Here is a 19,897-nt window from a genome sequence, read left to right on the forward strand (position 1 = left end):
AAGGGTAACATTGAAGACATTGCTGTCGTTATATACCTGTATTTCACGCATTTCTTTACTTTGAAGTGTGAAGAACGGATACTTCTCCTGTTTTATCATATTATATATAGCCTATATTACTTGAATTGTTTCACTTTCCTTTTATCAATTAAATAAATATGATTATATGATATATAGCCTGTATGGCTTGAATTGTTTCACTTTCCTTTTATCAATTGAATAAACATGATTATATGATATATAGCCTGTATGACTTGATTGTCTCACTTTCCTTTTATCAATTAAATAAATATGATTTGCTCTTCACTAGAAAGACATATTACGGCATTATGAAAACGGGATCATTGGTACATTTCTCCTCTATTAGCTGCATGAAGTGTACTTACATTTTACTTTGGAAAGATGGCAACCCTAAAGGCGGAGGGGGAATGAAATAGAGTCAGTATTAAACATAAAAAATGCAAACGCAAAACAAAATTGTTTCGCATAAAATGCGATAAATTATATTATTGCCATCCGATAAAAAACTTATAGGAACATACGATGTTTCAGTCATCTATATTTACACCTATGATTTAATGTCTTTTCTGATATGCGTAAGAAAGCTCCTAATCACAGAGAACTGTATATATAAAATGAAAACCATTTTGTAGCAGTTTCAACAAAATTTAACCGACAGCACTATGGCAACTCTGGGAAAAATGGATGTATGTCATACAAAAGTCGTCTACGTAAAAAAAATTACACATCGACGACCTGAATAGCAAGAAAAAATCAATATAACCACAACATTTTCTCTCCTTTCAGGTGCTCTTATCCGATGAACTGCGTTTCTCAAGTTCTTACATGACTACAAACATGTGTTATTACCGTTCAATATGTTATGAAACCATACACAATAGGAAGTTTTGATGTTTAATCTTTTACTTGACAAAGAAAATGTTAAGGCTTTCGTCAAAGACGTTAACCATCAACAAAGATAGCCTCGCGTGAACTGGAAACCGAAAAAAAAATTCGTTTATCAATCCACAAAAGGAAAGAAACTTGTTATGACTTGTTATCTGCGAATAGACACATACATTGTCATTGCTCCATGACACACAGGTTTTTTCTATGCCTCCTTTTCACACAATGCGGTCCATTATGTTGCTTTCAGCTAAATGCCTCTCGGTATGTATATTTTATTATTGCTAGTTTCATTTATTTCTTCCCATATTACCGTTAAAAATTGCAGCATCACGTCATAGCTTACTTCGAAAATGTCGTTTCCACATAATATTTTTAAGTATACTTTTTACTTCTGTAATTAAGAATACGTATCCGGGAAGTCAAGTTTAGGATATTTTATGCGTCTTATTCAAGATTAATTGATATTTGGTTTATATGTAAAGGACCATCAATTGAAATAAACTTAAATCACTTTTTTTTAAAGTTGTCCTCGCATTAAACATCTAGATCAGTGGTTCTCAACCGAGTGTCTCGATACACTAGTGTGTCACGCAGTCCCCGAAGGTGTGTCGCGAAATTTTGAAATTTAAAAATCATGAAAAATTTAATAATAATTAGTTAAAATCGAGACAGACTGTACCAGTCAACACCTCCAGCACTATAAGGTCAACATCTCAGTGCTATATAGAGTTATTATAAAAATTAATAGATTTCACTATTATAACATATATTATTATTATTACTTAAGTGTTATTTATAATAATAATATCAAACAAGTGAGTCGACATGTCCTGGATGTTCAGTAAGGCGTGTAATCAGTCGAAAAAAGTTGAGAAACACTGATCTGGTTGAGCCAAATAGGGGTGTTCCAAAACCGGTTAACCGGTTTCGGTTTGGTTTGTAGCTTAAACCGAATCAGTCGGTTTGGACTTCAAACCGTTTCGGTTCGGTTTGGGAACGGTTCGGTTTTCGGTTAACCGTTCCAAACCGGTTTAAGCAACAAACCGAAACCGCGGTTTACGTTTCCAGGAACCGTCCACCCCTAGAGCCTAACTTCCAATTGGATGTTGTGTGACGTCACAGCTTGCTGCAACCATTGTTAGCAAACTAAAATAGTCGGAACAAAAGGAAATGAAGACAGACGTAGCGTTGATAAAAACCGGTACCTACAAGCAAATAAAAACGGTTTTTGAGACACTACCCATAGATTCGAGACCCTTTCTATAGTCGAAAGCAGAATTTCTGACCCCCTGTGGTTATACATGGTTATAGATAAATGCATTGAATGAATACTGCTGCTTATGCCGTTTATTATGCTGCCAACAATTACGCTGCGGAACACCGCCACGAGTGAAAAATAATGGTTTGGCAATACAATTGTAAACCATACAGACACTTATCACCACAAAATATGTTTACATAAATAGAGAAAGAAAACAACACGTCTCTCATGCTGCATATCGTCTAGGCATTACCATAATGGAGAATCACATTAATCACACTGAGATTTTAAAAAAAAATGGAATATAGACGCTTCTAAGTATCATAATAAGATGGAACAAACTTTGATCGACTCATTTTGACTTCGTTCAACATTAAATTATCAAACGTAACCAACTTGAGCGCTATTTAAAAAAAAATCTTTTCCCTCCTTACCACGTTAGCTTATTTAAAATTTTTGCTAATTCCAATACTACTGTCTCCGCTCTAATGAATAAGTCGCTGAAAAATAGACAATAACATATTTTCGAGCTCCCTTTGTGACGAGAAATCTGACATGTGATAAGGATAGGATATCAGAGCTAAATAGAGAATTACACCTCCGACATTTTTGCTCAGAATAGAAAGAAACAACAAAATTCTTTTAAAAAATGAAAAAAAAAGAAAAGAAAAAAGTAAAAAAGTTAAAGCTGAGTGAGAACTTCAAAAAGTTTCTTTGCTTTCTAATATTAATCATTGAATAAAGAAATTGAAGAAATAATTAGATCAGTTATCCTACAAAATATGTCAACTGCAAAGGAATATACCAACCTAATAAAGTTATCTTCCAATAAGTTTGAAAAAAATGTCAAAATAGTGTACAACTGTCTTTGACTAGAGGGGAAATTATTTTCTTTATAGCGTATAACAGAAGTCCATGCTTAAGTTGATCACTTGCGTCCACAATTTTAGACTTCCAGATTATGCTATACGTAAGCGTCAGAAGTCTAGTAAGAGGACTATGTTGTCTGTCTCTCTGTCAGAGCAAAAATGGTAAACTAGAGACTTCTTAGATGAGACTTCTATGATGAGACTTCTTAGAATCGATTCAACTTCCCAGGAATAGATTTCATTCCCTCTATTAACCTTCTATTCAAACCAGAAGGGATAGAAATATATCACTTCCTGTTTTAACGTTGATGGCCATAGATCAAAAATGGTAATTCATAACGAGAAGTGGTTTTCTCGAAGCGATTCATATTCTTGAAGAATATTCCATCTTCTAGCTTATCTCTCTACTAAAACCGAAGTGGTAATTTATTTCTATCACTTCTGGTTTCAATATTTATCTCCATAGAGCAAAAACGATCAGACATAGAAAGAAATCGCTTCAGTCTCCCGAGAATAAGAAATATTCCGACCTTTATCCTTTTAAGCAAACCGGAAGTGGTACTAATCAACGACTTCCAGTTTCAATACCAGTCGACATAGTGAAAATATAGTAGTTTGTAGTTAGCCTTTGATTTGGTTGGTTGGAGCTTACCATCTCCTTTCAGCACTAAGGCTTTACGAGAGTATCGAAGGTGAAATCCAAACCACCGTAATTTCAATGCTCTGCCACCGAGAAAGGAACTCAACCCCATGTAGCAAAGGAGCGCGCGCTAGTTACTAGACCAGCGGGAAGGGCTGGTGATTATGTATATACAGTATAACGAACTCGAATCATTTTTAAGGCGGTTGACCACGAGTGATGAAAAGTGCGCAGAATATATCATTGTAATCCATCTACGACAGCACTACAGCGCTGTAATCTATCATCATATTTCTATCTACGACAGCAATGTGCAGAAAATATCATGGTCGAAGGGAGAGGAGGCTCCATAGTCTATGGTAAAGCCCACACTAACGCTCAGCTAGGAAGGTTATGGTGTGTGATTGTGGGGATTGTAAAGCCGTTGTGCTAACGCACTGAACGATAAACTCAGACCTGTACTTTCGACAGTTAGCGCAAGTGCATCTAGTAATTCAAAGAAACGGGCGGAACTGGTCAATCGAATGGTGTCATATACCACGCTGACAACCCCAGACCGGATACATTTTTAACAACCCGTTAAAAAGTGAGAGACTTCTTAGCTGAGAGGTTTTAATGTATCCACCAAATAAGTCTGGACCTGGAGGCATTTATCATTTATCCCGATCTCTGTAAAACTCCCTGAATAGTATTAAGTTAGTTTCAAAAGAGGCTTGTGAAAACTACGTGTCAGAATTTGTTGACCAGATAAAAACCACAGAAGTTTCATAATAGTATTTTCAAATAACAATAAACGTCTTATAAATTTTAAGAAATGCTCAAAATGCTCGAAATGCTCAATACTTTCTAGACAACCTCGTATGTAAGCAGGATTACTGTTGTGACTATCGAAAGAAATTCCCTTGTTTCCTAACAGACCTCGAGTGGACATAATTCAAATAGACCTATAGGTCAGAGGCATCAAATATCTAGCAAACAAAGGTAGTGAAAGAACTGTGATACTCTATTCCTTTAGGGAGAAAAAAGAAGAAAACATACACACACGGGGCATACATGTTTATATCTATCAAATATTATGATGGAAAGGTAACTGAACAAACACAAGCATTTCTTTTATACATGTACGCCCTTCTAAGATGATGAAAGTCTAAAATTCTTTACAACAACAATATTATATGAGGCTGTTTAAAGTTGAATATGAACCACTATTCGTGTCTGTATTTGAAGCAATTAGCTTCACCGAAGAGGCGTCGAAATTTGAGAAGCTGAAGTTTGAATAAAGGTTAATTTTCGCGAAATAAGGATATATTTTTACTATGTGAACTTCAAACGGTCGTAACTATCTGCTTATCTTCAGAGTCGGCTCTTGAGAAAAGTCACATAGGCAAAAATTATCAACTTTTGCTTGAAACTAAAAGTAAAAATTGAACTCTTTAAATTTATTTTTTTTAAAGTTTAATATCCCAGAATTACACCGAGGCTAAGGGAGACGATGATGATGATGAGATGGATGATGGTAATGTTAGAATGAAGAAAATCAGAAGAAACGGGAGAGCCCCGAGAAAATACGTGCACTTGAGGTTTGTCCACCACAAAGCCCACTTGATCCCCATTTGAAGCCCACTTGTTGTCGAACCAAGATCCCACCCTACCAGAAGTGAACGACATTAGATAATCTTTATTCGCTTAATATCAAACAATAAAACTTTTTGTGTAAGTTTTACTAGACTGACTTCCCTCATCAGGCGGCTCTGCTTATTTTTAAACAGTACATGTTATTGAAAATCAACGACTTCTAAGTATATAGTACTTCCGTAACTATAATAATAAATTGAAGAGGTACTCTCATCACATAAAGAAAAAAAATAAAAAGCATTAGTAAACATAGGCCGAATATCACATCCTTAAAAGCTAGAGACTTTCAAAAATGTGGAAAACTTAAAGTTGTAGCTTCCTCGAGAGCTCTTAATCTAAAATCCGAGATGATGTCTTTCCGTTTGAGACTTGTTACCAGCTCTATTCAAAAATGCATATTTTAAAGTCATTCAATAGAGGTGCAAAGTGTTACCTTAGAGGGCGAAGAGAATTCTTGATTAATCTGTGAAGTAATAAAAAGAGTAGTAATAAGCGTGGATGAATGAAGTAGATATCGAAAACAAATTTACATTTATTGGAGGATGGGAATAAATTATGGATGGTTACATGTTTCGAGAAATAATAATCTATGACTTTCAAGCAAAATTATATTTTACTTTCCGGAAACAATTAAATTAAAGCACAACTCCTCAGTAAAATGGTGGTGTCTCTCTGTTTTAGTATAAAAAATACGAGAGTATAAGTTGAGTTATAATAAGGTAGTATAAAAGGAGGCAGAGCACTATGGTGGCACAGTTCCATAAAGATCTTCTTTGACGAGTAAAAGTCACAGTTTGATGTTAGGTGGATCCACGTGAGTACTGTTGTGAACAAAGAAATAAGGAACATTGTCTTCTTGATAAGTGCAGTAGGAGCTCCTAAGCGTCGATTTCCTCTCTTTTTGTAGGTTCCGTGGGCACAGCGAAGGATCAAAGAATACATTTTGATTGATTAACTTGAAGTCCAGAGAAAGTCAAATCAAAATGACCAACGAGGATCGCATGCAGAATTATCATAATATGAAATTCCAAACTATCTACTGTACTATCAAGTACAAAGAAAGTGACATTCACAAAATATTATGGTAAACGTTAGATCAGAATTCAAGATAAAATTTATGCACACTCCGAATATATTTCTCCTGTAGATGCCTCTAACTCATTTATTTTGGAAAGTCGAAACTTGGGTAAATAGCTTTTCTTGTATCCAAAAATAGAAAAATGGATATTTATTATATTTCATAAATATAGTTTCCTCCCGTTCTAAAATTTAAGTGCTCTCCAAACTATTGCCTCTGCAGCACTACTAAACATGTTTTCAAGATCGAGAATATTGCACAATTCACTTTCTGTTACCTAAAATGGTATATATATACACCCAAGTTTGTAAAAATCTTTGGGATTATTTCCAAGTTAAAATTTAGACATCTTTTCCCCCAAAAATATATGCTACTCCAGATATCGTACAATTCAACAATTTCTTGATGAGATTACATTTCAATATTAATTTAATCTCAATGAGTATTAATGTCATCTCTGGAGGGGCAATTTTTAGATTTACAAAAAAGAGTTTTAATCGGAAACTACGCATGAGGATTTACGTCATCTATAGATAGCTTTTCATTATACATTAATAATATGGTAGAGTTTATTAAACTGTTATGAACTCCAAAAATTTGACGTCATATATTTTCTCGTTACTTTGAAATTTGAAAGAAGAAAAGAAAAAATAACGTATCTACTGATATCTTGTATTAAATTTAGCCTTGTGCTAATAAACAAGATTTCAGTTTCTATCAATATACATATAATATATATTTGATCTTTTTGAGAGGTTTATTTCTTGTGCTTTAAAATATAAAGCTGTATATCAACAGCTCTTTCCGGTAACGAAGCAATTACCCTTTTCGAGGAAGCTTCATAATCAAGTCGTTTCTTCTAGTGTATAAAGTACCAACTTCATTTATGAATTGGTTCCTGGGAAACCAGGAATGTGTTGCCTATCTCTCATTGTGCTCCATCGAAGTGACTCGTCGTTAGATTGCAGCTAATTAGATTCTATCCTTTTAAAAGCAATCTAAGTTAAGATTGATTGCACAGACGCTGTTGTTGAGACTCTCTAATTCTGAAAAAAGGAAGTAAGGAAAAAGATAACGCATCATTCTAGCTAACAAATATTACTAGTTTATATTAAATAAAACATTAAATTTTTAAGTTTTAAAATGTACTGTTAAACTTTCTGATTTGAAATAATTTTTAAGTTTCAGACTCTCCTTTAAACTTCTAAACTATGCTATGTATAAGTGTAAGTTTTATAGAACGGATTTGTCTGTCCGTCCGTCCGTCTGTTGACAGGTATCAGAGCAAAAAAAAAAAAAAGTCAGAGATATCGAGATGTGGTTTTCTGCAATCGATTTAGCGTTCCAAACCGAAAGTAGTTCAAATTAGCAATTTCCGGTTTCAACATTTATCGTCATAGAACGAAAACTGTAACAGATATCGAGAAGTGTTATTTTGCAAACGATTCAACGTCTCAAAGTAACGCACCATGACTATCCCAAGCACTTACAAAACTTAAAGTGGTTTAAATTTAATTGTACTTCCGGTTTCAATATTGATTTCCACAGAGCGAAAACGGCAAGAGATATCGAAATGTGCTTTTCTGTAATTGATTCAGTTCCCCAAGGATAGGTTTCATCTTCTCCATTAACCATCTTTTCAAATTGAAAGTGTTTCACGTTACCCATTTCCAGTTCCAACGTTTATCGCCATAGAACCAAAATGGTAATAGACAACAAGAAGCGCTTTCTTGCAAACAAATAGCGTCTCAAGGCGACGTACCATGACTATCCCAAACACTGTATCAACCCGTAAGCAGTTCAAATTTACTATTACTTGCGGTTTCAGTACTGATTTTCATAAAGCAAAATGGTAAGAGGTATTGAGATTTTTTAAATTTTATTTATTTATTTATTTATTTATTTTTTGCAACTGATTCATCTTTCCAAGTGTAAGTTACGCCTTCTCTATTAATCCTCAACAATATTATCCACAAATACTAAGTGCATCTTTAAAATGCAATATTCTCCTAGCAAATAGTCCTCTAAATAACAGGTATAATACTTCATATACAGGATGTTTTAAAACAGCACCAACGTTTGAGAGGTGATTCCTGATATCAAGAGAAGACGAAAAGTATAGACCAACCTGGGTGCACAAATGCTTCCTTTCGGAGTTATAGGCTACCGAAAATATATAAAAAAGAAAGCTCCAAAACTATGGAACTTATCGAGTCAAGACCACTTAGGAACTATGTGTGCTATCCAAAAATACATGTTTCAGAATCCTAAGGAACTCATGCAACAATTTTTAGTTTTGCTACGGGCATTTAATTTGAAGCACTCACCACCTACCTCTATAAAAATTGGCGCGGAAATAAAACGGGATTCTGAAACTTTGATATTTGGATTAGGGATGGGCGAAACCAGTTTTTTAAATAAAAACCGGTTTCTAGAAAAACCAAAACCCGAGAAACCGACGTTTCGGTTTTCTCCAAAATCAGTTTCGTTTTTCATCGAAAGCGGTTCGATTTCGGTTTTCTTAAAAAAACGGTTTCGGTTTTTACAAAATCGGTTTGGTTTTTAACCTAAACCGGTTTCGGTTTTCTCCAAAAACAGGTTCGGTTTTCACCGAAACCGGTTTCAGTTTTCTTCAAAACCGGTTCTCTTTTCACCTAAACTGGTTTCGGTGAAAACTTTAGGAAAACACAAAACTATTTCTCTGGAAACGGAATTGGTTTCCAGAGAACAACAAAACATTATTCTGGTCTGAAATACAACCAATTTTGAAAAAAACGGAACCGGTTTTGAAGAAAACCGAAACCGGATCCGGTGAAAAACCTAACCGGTTTTGGAGAAAACCGATAACCAGTTACGGTGAAAAACCGAAACCGGTTTCGATGAAAACAGTTTTTTTTGAAAATTTTTAAAAACCGATTTCGGTTTTTGTGCCCACCACTAATTTTGATAGGACCACATACTAGTTCCTAAGTGAACTCTTGACCCGACTAGGATAGGTCCCATAGTTTTGGAAGTATGGGCCTTTAAAGTTCACTTTTTCATATATTCGGCAGCCTATAACTCTGAAAGGAAGCATCACTTGTGCACCCAAGTTGGTCCATACTTTTTGTCTTATCTTGGTGTTGTTTTGAAACACTCTGTACACACACACACACACACACACACACACATATATATATATATATATATATATATATATATATATATATATATATATATATATATATATATATATATATATATACAACCCTATAAAGATTTTTTACATTCACATTATTGTAATTACTCTAATTATAACTATGGAAACAATGGTTTTTAATGTACGTTGCTGAGAAAAGACAATTTTATTCGCAAATATTTTGTGCTTACGACGTCTGGAAGTTCTATTAATAAGAAGATGCAAGTTTCCAATTATTAAGTCCTTTAAAAAAAAATCTAAAACAGCTTCCAAGTTTTCCAGAAAAAGATTTTAGTAATTGAATAGTTTCCAAATGGCGTCGAAAAGCTTTAAAACACCCAATATGGTTGACGTTCACTCAGAAGAGGCTAATGGTGATAATGAAATAGAAGAATATGATAACAATAATTCTACTCCAACAACAATCGATTGCCTTCCCCCAGAGCTTCTAGAACACGTATTCTCTTTTCTCAAGTACAAAGATATCAAAAATTTCAGATTGTCAAATAGATACATGTACAATGTTGTCAACACATTTCTAAAGAGAAAATGTCGTTCACTACGAAATTACATAGAGGAGACACTTGATGAAATAAACACTTATCTTGCTACATTGATATCTCCTGGTCTGTTTCCAAATCCGAACGTGAAAATTGATCTTAATATTCCAGCCACTAGGCGCATTTTGGATGCAATTCATAGAGAATTTTTACTGATGGTAGATATTTATATGCACTACTGTATTGGTGACGCCACAGACGATGAGGAGAGTAAAATAAGCAAAACAGTACATGTTCTTGTAGAATCAATGGATGCATTTGAAGAAGTTCTCCAACAAGTAAAAAAACGAACTTCGCCTCAAGAAAATGATGAAACCAATCCGGTGGACCTGACCACGTTGCAACAAGTGAATAATCAAACATACCGCCGCCTAATGAACTTAAACTTGGAACAAACGACAGACTTAATGGATCAAATACAAAAATTTCTTCTGCGTTATACGTCAAATGGTGTTGTTTTATGCAATTTAGATACATGTAAAATCTCTCTTCAATGTGAACGAAAAATCGAGTTTCCAAGATGGGGAAATGTTACTGTATGCACTTCAAATACGATAAATCTGAATAGCAGCATTTTCCCTAAAGTTTTACATTTGGCTAAGGTCACAGATCGATTAGAAGTGGAAGAATTGCCGGAAAGCCGGAGTTCAGCACCCGTATTTAGATTCACCTTTCCTACTTGGATTGTATTGTTTCTGGAGAGAGCTAAAGAGTCACCCTTATTTAAGGAAATTCTCAAAATAGAACGAGTGGCTTTTAGTTATGCGAGAAATACCAATAATAATAATTAAGAACATTCTACAAGTTGAAGTATATGTTTATTTATTATATAAAACTGTTGTATTTGTACACTTTTGGTCGTTGCAGCCCACATGTTAAACTTTAAAAAAAAAATGCTAAAGCGTAACAGGTTTTGAAACTTTTTTTCTTTTTAATCAGGGTTTGTACACGCTTTTGAATATGTATTGATTTGTATATGGGCAAATATAATTGTAAAATCACTTGCTACTTACTTGATCTTTCTTTAATTGCATAGGTTATTCTGTACATTATATATTAATAAAAATCATCTTATAACCTGCCTTTGGCGTAGGGAATCTGGGTTTTATCCTTGGTGGATGCTAATCTGGTTCGGATCCCTGTTATTCTTTTTTTTTTTTTTTTTTTTTTTTTAATCAATAGAAAATCAAGTTTTGCTCTTTCTGTTTCTCTTTGTTAAATTATGTTGGTGAAAGAATATCACGTTTATATTCAGCTAGTTCAATAGTTCACAAGTAACAACAAACAACATCATGTTGGTATGCTGTTTTCTTGATACTATACTGCACCTACTAATAGGACAAAATAACGAACTATTAATAATCAACATGATTGATTTTTAAAAAAGGGGAAGGATTGTTTCGTGTTATTGCACCCTATTCTGTGCCAAATCAATTCAGTCAGAACACTTGTTACTCTCTTCCAAAGATTTTACGGTATTATTATGTTGTCTCCATATCTTTTTCGTAGAGTATCCAGAAACTCTTTTCCACAGGCATACCGTAGACGACATTCAGTGGCGACTCATAAGGGAAATCACATCTGTAAAAATTTCAATTATAGCTTCAAACTAAGGGAAGATAACTTACGCAATATCCTAATTCTTGCGTACAAAAATAGGACATTAGCTAAGGTATCTTCCCTTAGCTTGCAGCTATAAAATAGTGACTTTTACTGATGTGACTTTTCTCATTAGCCGCCATTGATGATGCCATCTGAAACAGAAACGGATCCATGTTAGTCATTTTTTCTCTTTCCTTTTTGTTCTTTGTGCTTAGGTCAATATACACCATATTTCTATGATCTTTTTCCGATTACTCTCAATAGTTATTTCCTTACTATATCTTCAAACAGTTCCTCTTTCGTTATTTCGTTGTAGATTCTTTGATTTGTTCATTATTCAAATCATAATTCTGGCTGCATGAATCATGCAACTAATGTAGACTTCGCCTGATTTTGAGTTCGATTTCTTACAAGCATTGTAACTGTTTTGTTCAAGAAACATCTTGGCAAGGCTCGCATCTTATATTTTACATTACACAATTGAAACCTTCCTTTCTTTCCTTTTCTTAATACACAAAGTTATATACTATACATTCTACCTATCTCCATATCATTTTCTTAAACTCGTTCCGAAACGTCGTAAATCCATTATTATCATCCCTGAGGTGTTTTTTTTTCTCTCTTCGGTATCTAAAAGATGCAGGCTATACCTACTATTATGCAATCTTCACCACATGCTCTTTCTATCTTTCTAAAACTTTTCTTTCTCCCACCCAATTTCATTCTTATTTCTAAACTAGCCTTTGGCCACTTGGGGTTTTGCCCCCAGATTCCACGTTTGCTCGGACTACGTCCTCGTATTTCACATGTATCAGCCTTTCCTTCTTAATACTCTGCTTAATTACTCGCAATTAATTTTTACAGTAGCCTTTGTTTTGTCATTCACAACGTATCGACTTATTGTATGATGATGATGTTAGATTCTCATTTTCAGAGGTTACTGTTTATTTGTTATTTCTAATTTTCAGAAAAGAAACTCGGAATTTTTGTTCGACCAGACCTCTTGCGTACTACCAAAATAGAACTTAATTCTTTTACTTATAACTTTATAGTATTTCAACACCACCCCTAGGGTAACCTGCTATAGGCATAGTGCTATTTTAATACTGGCTTTTGCTTGGTTATGTCTCTTTTTTATATACTGCCAAGTAGAACTTAAGTGGTATTTGTGTCCTAACAAAATGGTAGATGTGCCATATAAATAACATGGGGAACATTTTTCAATTGTCTATAAAACCCCACTAAAGTTGGAAATTTTTAAAATTATTGAGTTACTTAGGTAACGCCAACAAAAACGTACAGGTACAAGCATACCGAGTTTCAAAATTTTATTCTAAGTACCGTCAAAAATGAGATTATATGTCCAAAAAAGGGCCATTTAAATAACATGGGAAATTTTTTTTTATCTCCCTTTAGACCCCTTGAAAACTAAAATTATTAACTTTTGGCAATTTTTTTGTGGGTTAGTCCCGAAAGACTACCATCATGCGAAATTTCATCATTCTAATCCTGCCAGAAGTGCCTAAACATTTTGAGGAATAGGAGGTGTGACATATAGATAAGATGGGAAAGGTTTTTCAATTGCCCATAAAACCATTCTAAAGTTGGAGAATTTTATTTTTGGTGATTTTATTATATAATCCTATAGAAAATGTACACGCATACCGAATTTCAAGTTTCTATTCCAAATACCTAAAATATGAGATTATCGGTCAAAAGACCCCTTTTAAATAACATGGGGAATTTCTTCATTTCCTTTAGACCCCTAAAAACTAGAAAATATTAACTTTTAGCAATTTTCCTACGGGTTAGTCCTGCAAGGCTACAATGTTGTCAAATTTAATCGTTTTAACCTTACAGGCACTGCCCAATAATTTTGGAGTAAAGAAAGTGTGCCATATAAATAACATTGGGAAGATTTTTCAATTGCTCATAAAACCCCAGTAAATTTGGAAATTTTTATTTTTGTGATTTACTTAGGTAACCCTGATCAAAACGTACAACCATACTGTATTTCAAGTTTTTATTCCAATTTCAAGTACCTAAAACACGAGATTATATGTCCAAAAAAGGCTCATTTAATGGAGAATGGAGAATTCATGGAGAATTTCTTCATTCCCCTTTAGACCCCCTAAAAGTTAAAAATATTCACTTTTCTCAATTTTCCTGTGGGTTAGTCCCGAAAAGCTACGATCATGCCAAATTTCAACTCCGCACGTCAACCGAAAGTACCAGTTACTTTTTGTCGGTGACTGAGCGAGTTCATGTAATTGTATAGTTAAAATGAGTTTCTAAATTTTCATAAAGTCTCGATTGCAAATGGTCTATATACCTTAATATCTTGTCCGATCTCTAAATACTGGAATTATGGGTAAATAAAAATACACTTAGTGCTGCAGAAACTGATTAAGCTCTTCAATAATAGTCAATTCTTCTAGCTACTCTAGTGCTCTCAAATTGTCTGATGCTGAAAACTAACTTTGCATATTTCAATATTATTCAATCGTATACGTTCCGAACAATTAGTAAATATACAAGATCTGTGAAAAATAAAGTTTTAAATTCAAGTGGGACTTCATTGTTAATCTATGTTCTCCGTCTGGAATGCGGTTCACTGAATGGCGGAGCTCAAGCATTACCAATCGTTTACAAAAACATATTTTATCTTGTAAATTACACTGTAACAGCGTCGATAAGGCCACAGTCACTTTTCATGAACTTTGAAAAAACTTAACAAGTATAAATGACCTTCTGATCTTTAATATTACTTTTTGCTATTGTTTTACACAACAACAAATATATTTTAAACATTTACTGCCTTATGCAGAGTCGTTTTGAAGTATGACTATCGTCATACTAAAAGCCTAACTACTGTAGGAAACATAAGTTAGTCGAACTCTTTAGTATGGCACTAATCACTCGTCAGAAAGACACTGCATAAGGCCCTTTAAGTCTATACTAACTTAAAACACTGTTGAGAATAAGTGTTAAACTTTAACAGACTTAAACTTTATAAGTGTTATAAACTTTTTTCTGTGCTTAATCGTATTTCTCAGTTGAATCTGAAATCCACTCTGTATACATCCACTATCGATTTGGACACCGGACTTTTTGTGTGTGAGAGAAAATCCGCTCGAATGCTTATGGTACTCAGGTTTCGGATAAAGGATGATCTATGCTAGCCCTATTTCCATATATATTTGGTTCACTTCTTGTCCAAAGTACATCTATAGTATTGCCTTGGGAATAGGAACGCCTCAGTACTCAGACTCAGGAACTCCGAAAGAGAAATTCGAACAAACGTTGCCCGAGAATCCGTACACCCAACACGTTGTTCCTGTGTATTTGTACTATGTTTACTAAGCGTTTTGGCTAGCCATACGGTTTGTTATTCAGTTAGTTGTCAGAATTCGTAGTAAAAAATCTCATGTGATCATCGCTACTATTTTTTATATTTTTAATTTAGTTAGTTTACATTTTCAGTTATATATTATTATTTGTTCTTTATCTTAAAATCCAGTCTATTTGCTGTAAAAATATTTTTGATAATTCGAGTTCGTGGTACTCAGAAACGGGTTAAATCCATTTTCTCTTATTTTAAAGAAACGCTGTATTTTAAAGAGGAGAAGTTGTCTTGGAACTGGGTTCTGTAAGGAATTAAGTTTGGATTTCAAGGTATCATTGTATTTTGATTTCTTAGAACTATTTGTAAACCCTCTGCCTTCTAATGTTCTCTATTTTCCTAGTTGCTATCTATTTTTCTCTTACCGTTACATGAGACCATATCATCTACAAACACTATGGGGATAATGCATCTTTAAAATGAAATATTCTTCTCGTACGTACATCCTCTAAACAGCAGGTCTAATAATACGATCATAACCCTACAATGCATAGTGGAACAGATATGGGTCAGAGTGGTAAATAGTCTGTGCTTTCCTACAAAACGGCATGTAGTTGCTAATGCATGTTGAACCAGATTGGGAACGTTCGAAGCTGATTGTAATTCCACAGTTTCCGCATAGATGGCACTATTAAGCGTACCGGTACTTCCGTTACTCAATTTTGTTTTCTCTTTCAAAAATACTTTTATCACAGAAAATAAAAAAATCATGCATTGTAGAGCTAATATCTATATTTTTTTTACAAGTGACCCCGCGTAGCACAGTTGCTAACGCTCTCTCCTCCGGTGCGAGCGGTCCCGGTTCTATTCCCGGTGGGGACTCGGTCTAAAAAATATAAAAAGGTTTTATCATACCAGCCATCCTGAACGAGGTTTTTCTGGGTTTTCCTCATTCATACCAGGCAAATGCCTAACTCATAGGTCCCAGGCTGCTTCCTTCCTTCTCCAATTTTTTCTTCCTTTTTTTTCCCCTTGATAGTGTGCTCGCCGAGAGACGTCATCTCTCACACGTAACGGCCTAAAAAAACATAGATGCCAAAAGCCCAGAAATCTAAAATCCTAAACAATTTTTTTACAATCACATTATTGTAATTACTGGAATTATGGCTATGGAAACAATGGTATTTAATGTAAATTGGCAGTTCTTTAATTAGAAACACTAAAACTGAGTCGGCATAAATTTTATTTGAAAATATTGTTTTGCTTACAACATCTGGAAGCTCACAGCTTCCCACATTCCAGAAAAAAGTTTTTGTTATTGAATAGTTTCCAAATGGCGTCGAAAAGCTTTAAAACATCCAATATGGCTGACGTTCACTCAGAAGTTAATGGTGATAACGAAATAGAAGACAATAACGTTAATTCTACTGTAACATCATCAATTGACTGCCTTTCCCCAGAGATTCTAGAACATGTATTCTGTTTCCTCAAATACAAAGATATCACAAATTTAAGATTGTCAAGTATAACGTTTTACAATGTTGCCAATACATTTTTAAAGGAAAAATGTCGTTCACTAAAAAATTTCATACAGAAGACATTTCATGAAGTAAACACTCATATTGTTACACTGATATCTTCTGAAGTGTTTCCACATCTGAGCATGGGAATTGGTTCTAGTATTCTAGCCATTACGCGTAGTTTGGTTGCGATCCAGAGAGAATTTTTATTGATGGAAGATATTTATATGCACTACTGTATTGGTGACGTCACAGACGATGAGGAGAGTAAAATCAGCGAAACAGTACATGTTCTTGCAGAATCAATGGATGCAATTGAAGCAGTTCTTTAACAAGTTAGAAAACGAACTTCGGCTCAACAAAATGGTGAAGCCAATCCGATAGACCTGGCTACATTGAAAGAGGTGAATAATCGACTATATTGCCATCTAATTAACATAAACTGGGACCAAACGAGAGATTTGATGGATCAATTACAAAAATGTCTTCTCAGTTGTGTGTTAAAGGGTATTGTTTTATGCAATTTAGATACTTGTAAAATCTCTTTGCAATGTGCAGAAGAAGTCAAGTTTCTAACATGGGAATCTTTCATGTTTGCACTGTATGAGACTATATACAGTTCAAATATAATGAATCTGAGTAGCAACATTTTTCCTAAAGTTTTACATTTGGCTAAGCTCACAGATCGATTGGAAGTGGAAGAGTTGTCGGAAAGCCGGAGTTCAGCAACTTTGATCAGATTCACCTTTCCCACTTGGATTGTGTTTTTTCTGGAAAGAGCCGAAAAGTCGCCCTTATTTAAGGAAAATCTCAAAATAGAAAGAGTAGCTTTTGGCTCTTAGTTACCGTATATGGGAAATACTACTACTACTACTACTACTACTACAACTACTACTACTAATAATAATAATTAAGAACATTCTACAAGTTGACGTATATGTTAATTTATACTATTATACAAAATTACTTGTATATTTTTGGATGTTGTATTCTATATGTTGAACTTTCAAAAACTGTTACGTTTTGTCATTTTTAAAACTTTTCTTTTAAATTAGGCTTTGTACACTCTTTTGAATATGTATTGATCTTTTGTGGACGAATATAATTGTAAAATCACTTGCTACTTACTTGATCTTTCTTAAATTGTATATGTTTTCTGCATATCATATTATTATTATTATTATTGTTAATCTTAGAATTTGCCTTAGGCGAGAGGAACCTGTTTTCGATTCCTATTGGGTGCTCATATGGTCCACATCCGACAATAAGCTGTAGATTCACGTTTCCTATAGTCTCGGTACTGAAAGAGATGCTAAACTTAAATCTAATCAACCAGTTGATCGATCGCTATCACGGGTATTTAGTTCCTCCCCGAAATCACTTGGTTATGACCAGGGCCCGGATCTTGTTGACCTAAACATTTTTAAAAAGTGACCTATAAAATGACACTAAAATTCCTGTAAAATGACCCTAAAAATCACAAAAATTGACCTTAAAACTTACGTTTTCTCAAACTTTTATTTCATTAAACATTGACATTTTTTAAATATCCATTGGATTTTTAATTAACATTTCTCACTCATATTCAAAAAGTTTTGTTTCAGTTAGTTGCAGTCCATTGATCATTTATTTCTATTGATCAGTCCATTGTACGGCATTGTAAGTATTGAAATTCACTCCCGAGTTGAAACTAGGAAGCACTCTTAAACAATAAAACTTAGCAAGTTTAGACTACATGAAAATAATAGATAAAAACCTGTTTAAAACCCTTGTACGCCTTCTAATGCATTTTTAGTTATTCACCTGATCACATTCTTTGTGGTCAACAACCCAAAACTATCTGTTTGGCCACCTACCAATCCCCACCTTTCGTTAACCAGCTACAGTTTAGTTTTCATTAGCTTGCTAAGAATGCAGTTTTTCCACACCCAATAGACAGGAAGCAAGAAAAGAGATTATTCAACTTCGTCTTTTCCACAACTGTAAACCGTGTTCATTTAAAGATTTCCTTATGTAGAAAAAAAGAATAAAAAGACCATAAGTGACCTAAAAGTTACCTTAAAATATTAAAAAATGACCTGAAATTTCAAAACAGCAAAAAGTGACCAAAAGTTGACCCTAAAAAACTATATTTTTAGAACCTAGAGTTGATGGATAACGTTTTTATTTGAACTTGCCTTGTTCTATGCGTAACAGAAAAAAGTTGACTTGTCAACAAGATCCGGGCCCTGGTTATGACTAATGCTCACTTGATAGTGTTTATGGTTCGTTATTTGTAATTGTGATGTAATCATTGATTACGTTAGGTTAGGTTAGGTTCATTCAGTTTTGTCGGAACTGTTAACTTTTGATTCTCAGTAATTGACGACGACTCACTATCAGTTATAGTGTCGGCTCCGAAATCGTCTATGGATTTGGGGAATATACTACATGCCATTCCACTATCAAAGTTAATGAAACTCTGACGGTGTCAAATCCGCCAAGTAGAATCAGTATAGCAATTCAAAGTCACAGTGATGGATTTCTTATATAGACATGCAGGGAAGTGTTATAAGATATATTGTCCTGGAGTTATTTGCCATCTGCCTTTTCTATTTTTCAAGTAGAGCTTCTTTTCTTTAAGTGTCTTGGTTAATCATCTCTACTTTTTCGAATTCTGATGAATAACTTGAAAATAATTGAAGAATATAAAAAAATGCAGAAAGTAAGCCAAATTGTATTTACAGAATGTTATTCAATAATTACTGTTTGCAAACCTTTACTTAAAACCGGAAATTTAGGTGGACAGTCTATAATGTCTTCATTGTTGTGCACCCAAATTTCTGCAAAAGAAATATGTTGAAAACAACTATTAGTTCATGTAACAACATATTTCAGATACTACCTCGTTCACTTTTTTATTATTATTATGCTTTTCGTTGTCTTTAATTTATTCAAGTCAAATCAAAAAGAGGAAGTAAACTTAGCCAAACGCTTTAAGAATACCACAATATTAAACTTTCCTCATTGAGGAGGTACTTAATACTTTCGATTATTTAGATTGATTGGGATTTTAACATCTCTTTTATCATCAAGTCTATATATAAGACATTGATTTTAAAGTTTACCATGGAAACGAACGAACAATACTTACGTACAGGAAATGTAAATCCAAGTATCTTACATTAATTTCTTGACTACATGGGAGCTAACTTAAGAATTTGACAATAAATGTCTATTTAATTAATTACTATCGCATTTAAAGAAAAAGATAAAATAACCTGTCTGTAATACTTGAAATGAAAATGAAAGGAAATTTTTGA

At 33.9% G+C, this 19,897-nt stretch overlaps 1 protein-coding gene across 2 annotated transcripts in view; it reads right to left on the reverse strand.

Moving 5' to 3' along the window:
* Window positions 1–19,897, reverse strand: part of Rph (Rabphilin) — a 689,315-nt gene that overhangs the window by 424,021 nt on the left and 245,397 nt on the right. The gene's annotated exons all lie outside the window — the stretch shown is intronic.

The sequence above is a fragment of the Thermobia domestica genome, chromosome 8 (assembly GCF_964235325.1).
Source record: "Thermobia domestica chromosome 8, izTheDome1.hap1.1, whole genome shotgun sequence".
NCBI lineage: Eukaryota > Metazoa > Arthropoda > Insecta > Zygentoma > Lepismatidae > Thermobia > Thermobia domestica.